This window comes from Crassostrea angulata, chromosome 2 (genome assembly GCF_025612915.1).
Source record: "Crassostrea angulata isolate pt1a10 chromosome 2, ASM2561291v2, whole genome shotgun sequence".
NCBI lineage: Eukaryota > Metazoa > Mollusca > Bivalvia > Ostreida > Ostreidae > Magallana > Magallana angulata.
Window position 1 is genome coordinate 50,805,262 of NC_069112.1, and position 6,852 is coordinate 50,812,113.

A 6,852-nucleotide genomic window follows, 5' to 3' on the forward strand; every position below is an offset into this window, starting at 1 on the left:
AGAAAGTTTAAAGATTTCCTCTATATATTCCTATGTAAAACTTGATCCCCCTACTGTGGCCTTACCCTTCCCCCGGGGACCATGATTTGAACAAACAAGAATATTCACTTCCTGAGGATGCTTCCATTTTAATTTGAGCTTTCCTGGCGTCATAGTTTTTGAGAAGAAAGTTTAAAGATTTTCTCTATATATTCCTATGTAAAACTTGATCCCCCTACTGTGGCCCTACCCTACCCCTTGGGACCATGATTTGAACAAACAAGAATATTCACTTCCAGAGGATGCTTCCATTTTAATTTGAGCTTTCCAGGCGTCATAGTTTTTGAGAAGAAAGTTTAAAGATTTTCTCTATATATTCCTATGTAAAACTTGATCCCCCTACTGTGGCCCAACCCTACCCCCGGGGACCATGATTTGAACAAACTAAAATCTACACTACCTGAGGATGCTTCCAATTTAATTTCAGCTTTCCAGGCGTCATAGTTTTTGGGAAGAAAGTTTAAAGATTTTCTCTATATATTCCTATGTAAAACTTGATCTCCCTACTGTGGCCCTACCCTTCCCCCGGGGACCATGATTTGAACAAACTAAAATCTACACTACCTGAGTATGCTTCCATTTTAATTTGAGCTTTCCTGGCGTCATAGTTTTTGAGAAGAAAGTTTAAAGATTTCCTCTATATATTCCTATGTAAAACTTGATCCCCCTACTGTGGCCTTACCCTTCCCCCGGGGACCATGATTTGAACAAACAAGAATATTCACTTCCCGAGGTGCTTCCATTTTAATTTGAGCTTTCCTGGCGTCATAGTTTTTGAGAAGAAAGTTTAAAGATTTTCTCTATATATTCCTATGTAAAACTTGATCCCCCTACTGTGGCCCTACCCTACCCCTTGGGACCATGATTTGAACAAACAAGAATATTCACTTCCTGAGGATGCTTCCATTTTAATTTGAGCTTTCCTGGCGTCGTAGTTTTTGAGAAGAAAGTTTAAAGATTTTCTCTATATATTCCTATGTAAAATTTGATCCCCCTACTGTGGCGCTACCCTACCCCTTGGGACCATGATTTGAACAAACAAGAATATTCACTTCCTGAGGATGCTTCCATTTTAATTTGAGCTTTCCTGGCGTCATAGTTTTTGAGAAGAAAGTTTAAAGATTTTCTCTATATATTCCTATGTAAAACTTGATCCCCCTACTGTGGCCCAACCCTACCCCCGGGGACCATGATTTGAACAAACTAAAATCTACACTACCTGAGGATGCTTCCATTTTAATTTCAGCTTTCCAGGCGTCATAGTTTTTGGGAAGAAAGTTTAAAGATTTTCTCTATATATTCCTATGTAAAACTTGATCCCCCTACTGTGGCCCTACCCTACCCCCGGGGACCATGATTTGAACAAACAAGAATATTCACTTCCTGAGGATGCTTCCATTTTAATTTGAGCTTTCCTGGCGTCATAGGTTTTGAGAAGAAAGTTTAAAGATTTTCTCTATGTATTCCTATGTAAAATTTGATCCCCCTACTGTGGCCTAACCCTACCCCAGGGGACCATGATTTGAACAAACAAGAATATTCACTTCTCGAGGATGCTTCCATTTTAATTTGAGCTTTCCTGGCGTCATAGGTTTTGAGAAGAAAGTTTTAAAATTTCTTCTATATATTCCTATGTAAAATTTGATCCCCCTACTGTGGCCCAACCCTACCCCCGGGGACTATGATTTGAACAAACAAGAATATTCACTTCCTGAGGATGCTTCCATTTTAATTTGAGCTTTCCTGGCGTCATAGTTTTTGAGAAGAAAGTTTAAAGATTTTCTCTATATATTCCTATGTAAAACTTGATCCCCCAACTGTGGCCCAACCCTACCCCCGGGGACCATGATTTGAACAAACTAAAATCTACACTACCTGAGGATGCTTCCATTTTAATTTGAGCTTTCCTGGCGTCATAGTTTTTAGAAGAAAGTTTAAAGATTTTCTCTATATATTCCTATGTAAAACTTGATCCCCCTACTGTGGCCTAACCCTACCCCCGGGGACCATGATTTGAACAAACTAAAATCTACACTACCTGAGTATGCTTCCATTTTAATTTGAGCTTTCCTGGCGTCATAGTTTTTGAGAAGAAAGTTTAAAGATTTCCTCTATATATTCCTATGTAAAACTTGATCATCCTACTGTGGCCTTACCCTTCCCCCGGGGACCATGATTTGAACAAACAAGAATATTCACTTCCTGAGGATGCTTCCATTTTAATTTGAGCTTTCCTGGCGTCATAGTTTTTGAGAAGAAAGTTTAAAGATTTCCTCTATATATTCCTATGTAAAACTTGATCCCCCTACTGTGGCCCTACCCTACCCCTTGGGACCATGATTTGAACAAACAAGAATATTCACTTCCTGAGGATGCTTCCATTTTAATTTGAGCTTTCCTGGCGTCATAGTTTTTGAGAAGAAAGTTTAAAGATTTTCTCTATATATTCCTATGTAAAACTTGATCCCCCTACTGTGGCCCAACCCTACCCCCGGGGACCATGATTTGAACAAACTAAAATCTACACTACCTGAGGATGTTTCCAATTTAATTTCAGCTTTCCAGGCGTCATAGTTTTTGGGAAGAAAGTTTAAAGATTTTCTCTATATATTCCTATGTAAAACTTGATCCCCCTACTGTGGCCCTACCCTACCCCCGGGGACCATGATTTGAACAAACAAAAATACTCACTTCTCGAGGATGCTTCCATTTTAATTTGAGCTTTCCTGGCGTCATAGTTTTTGGGAAGAAAGTTTAAAGACTTTCTCTGTATATTCCTATGTAAAACTTGATCCCCCTACTGTGGCCCTACCCTACCCCCGGGGACCATGATTTGAACAAACTAAAATCTACATTACCTGAGGATGCTTCCATTTTAATTTGAGCTTTCCTGGCGTCATAGTTTTTGAGAAGAAAGTTTAAAGATTTTCTCTATATATTCCTATGTAAAACTTGATCCCCCTACTGTGGCCCTACCCTACCCCCGGGGACCATGATTTGAACAAACTAAAATCTACACTACCTGAGGATGCTTCCATTTTAATTTGAGCTTTCCTGGCGTCATAGTTTTTAGAAGAAAGTTTAAAGATTTTCTCTATATATTCCTATGTAAAACTTGATCCCCCTACTGTGGCCTAACCCTACCCCCGGGGACCATGATTTGAACAAACTAAAATCTACACTCCCTGAGTATGCTTCCATTTTAATTTGAGCTTTCCTGGCGTCATAGTTTTTGAGAAGAAAGTTTAAAGATTTCCTCTATATATTCCTATGTAAAACTTGATCCCCCTACTGTGGCCTTACCCTTCCCCCGGGGACCATGATTTGAACAAACAAGAATATTCACTTCCTGAGGATGCTTCCATTTTAATTTGAGCTTTCCTGGCGTCATAGTTTTTGAGAAGAAAGTTTAAAGATTTTCTCTATATATTCCTATGTAAAACTTGATCCCCCTACTGTGGCCCTACCCTACCCCTTGGGACCATGATTTGAACAAACAAGAATATTCACTTCCTGAGGATGCTTCCATTTTAATTTGAACTTTCCTGGCGTCATAGTTTTTGAGAAGAAAGTTTAAAGATTTTCTCTATATATTCCTATGTAAAACTTGATCCCCCTACTGTGGCCCAACCCTACCCCCGGGGACCATGATTTGAACAAACTAAAATCTACACTACCTGAGGATGCTTCCAATTTAATTTCAGCTTTCCAGGCGTCATAGTTTTTGGGAAGAAAGTTTAAAGATTTTCTCTATATATTCCTATGTAAAACTTGATCACCCTACTGTGGCCCTACCCTACCCCCGGGGACCATGATTTGAACAAACAAAAATACTCACTTCTCGAGGATGCTTCCATTTTAATTTGAGCTTTCCTGGCGTCATAGTTTTTGAGAAGAAAGTTTAAAGATTTTCTCTATATATTCCTATGTAAAACTTGATCCCCCTACTGTGGCCCAACCCTACCCCCGGGGACCATGATTTGAACAAACTAAAATCTACATTACCTGAGGATGCTTCCATTTTAATTTGAGCTTTCCTGGCGTCATAGTTTTTGAGAAGAAAGTTTAAAGATTTCCTCTATATATTCCTATGTAAAACTTGATCCCCCTACTGTGGCCCAACCCTACCTCCGGGAACCATGATTTGAACAAACTAAAATCTACACTACCTGAGGATGCTTCCATTTTAATTTGAGCTTTCCTGGCGTCATAGTTTTTGAGAAGAAAGTTTAAAGATTTCCTCTATATATTCCTATGTAAAACTTGATCCCCCTACTGTGGCCTTACCCTTCCCCCGGGGACCATGATTTGAACAAAAAAGAATATTCACTTCCTGAGGATGCTTCCATTTTAATTTGAGCTTTCCTGGCGTCATAGTTTTTGAGAAGAAAGTTTAAAGATTTTCTCAATATATTCCTATGTAAAACTTGATCCCCCTACTGTGGCCCAACCCTTCCCCCGGGGACCATGATTTGAACAAACTAAAATCTACACTACCTGAGGATGCTTCCATTTTAATTTGAGCTTTCCTGGCGTCATAGTTTTTGAGAAGAAAGTTTAAAGATTTCCTCTATATATTCCTATGTAAAACTTGATCCCCCTACTGTGGCCCTACCCTACCCCAGGGGACCATGATTTGAATAAACAAGAATATTCGCTTCCTGAGGATGCTTCCATTTTAATTTGAGCTTTCCTGGCGTCATAGTTTTTGAGAAGAGAGTTTAAAGATTTCCTCTATATGTTCCTATGTAAAACTTGATCCCCCTACTGTGGCCCAACCCTTCCCCCGGGGACCATGATTTGAACAAAAAAGAATATTCACTTCCCGAGGATGCTTCCATTTTAATTTTAGCTTTCCTGGCGTCATAGTTTTTGAGAAGAAAGTTTAAAGATTTTCTCTATATATTCCTATGTAAAACTTGGTCCCCCTACTGTGGCCCAACCCTACCCCCGGGGACCATGATTTGAACAAACTAAAATCTACACTACCTGAGGATGCTTCCAGTTTAATTTCAGCTTTCCAGGCGTCATAGTTTTTGGGAAGAAAGTTTAAAGATTTTCTCTATATATTCCTATGTAAAACTTGATCCCCCTACTGTGGCCCTACCCTACCCCCGGGGACCATGATTTGAACAAATAAAAATACTCACTTCTTGAGGATGCTTCCATTTTAATTTGAGCTTTCCTGGCGTCATAGTTTTTGGGAAGAAAGTTTAAAGATTTTCTCTATATATTCCTATGTAAAACTTGATCCCCCTACTGTGGCCCAACCCTACCCTCGGGGACCATGATTTGAACAAACTAAAATCTACACTACCTGAGGATGCTTCCATTTTAATTTGAGCTTTCCTGGCGTCATAGTTTTTGAGAAGAAAGTTTAAAGATTTTCTCTATATATTCCTATGTAAAACTTGATCCCCCTACTGTGGCCCTACCCTACACCCGGGGACCATGATTTGAACAAACAAGAATATTCACTTCCTGAGGATGCTTCCATTTTAATTTGAGCTTTCCTGGCGTCATAGGTTTTGAGAAGAAAGTTTAAAGATTTTCTCTATGTATTCCTATGTAAAATTTGATCCCCCTACTGTGGCCTAACCCTACCCCAGGGGACCATGATTTGAACAAACAAGAATATTCACTTCTCGAGGATGCTTCCATTTTAATTTGAGCTTTCCTGGCGTCATAGATTTTGAGAAGAAAGTTTTAAAATTTCTTCTATATATTCCTATGTAAAATTTGATCCCCCTACTGTGGCCCAACCCTTCCCCCGGGGACTATGATTTGAACAAACAAGAATATTTACTTCCTGAGGATGCTTCCATTTTAATTTGAGCTTTCCTGGCGTCATAGTTTTTGAGAAGAAAGTTTAAAGATTTTCTCTATATATTCCTATGTAAAACTGGATCCCCCTACTGTGGCCCAACCCTACCCCCGGGGACCATGATTTGAACAAACTAAAATCTACACTACCTGAGGATGCTTCCATTTTAATTTGAGCTTTCCTGGCGTCATAGTTTTTAGAAGAAAGTTTAAAGATTTTCTCTATATATTCCTATGTAAAACTTGATCCCCCTACTGTGGCCTAACCCTACCCCCGGGGACCATGATTTGAACAAACTAAAATCTACATTACCTGAGTATGCTTCCATTTTAATTTGAGCTTTCCTGGCGTCATAGTTTTTGAGAAGAAAGTTTAAAGATTTCCTCTATATATTCCTATGTAAAACTTGATCCCCCTACTGTGGCCTTACCCTTCCCCCGGGGACCATGATTTGAACAAACAAGAATATTCACTTCCTGAGGATGCTTCCATTTTAATTTGAGCTTTCCTGGCGTCATAGTTTTTGAGAAGAAAGTTTAAAGATTTTCTCTATATATTCCTATGTAAAACTTGATCCCCCTACTGTGGCCCTACCCTACCCCTTGGGACCATGATTTGAACAAACAAGAATATTCACTTCCAGAGGATGCTTCCATTTTAATTTGAGCTTTCCAGGCGTCATAGTTTTTGAGAAGAAAGTTTAAAGATTTTCTCTATATATTCCTATGTAAAACTTGATCCCCCTACTGTGGCCCAACCCTACCCCCGGGGACCATGATTTGAACAAACTAAAATCTACACTACCTGAGGATGCTTCCAATTTAATTTCAGCTTTCCAGGCGTCATAGTTTTTGGGAAGAAAGTTTAAAGATTTTCTCTATATATTCCTATGTAAAACTTGATCTCCCTACTGTGGCCCTACCCTACCCCCGGGGACCATGATTTGAACAAACTAAAATCTACACTACCTGAGTATGCTTCCATTTTAA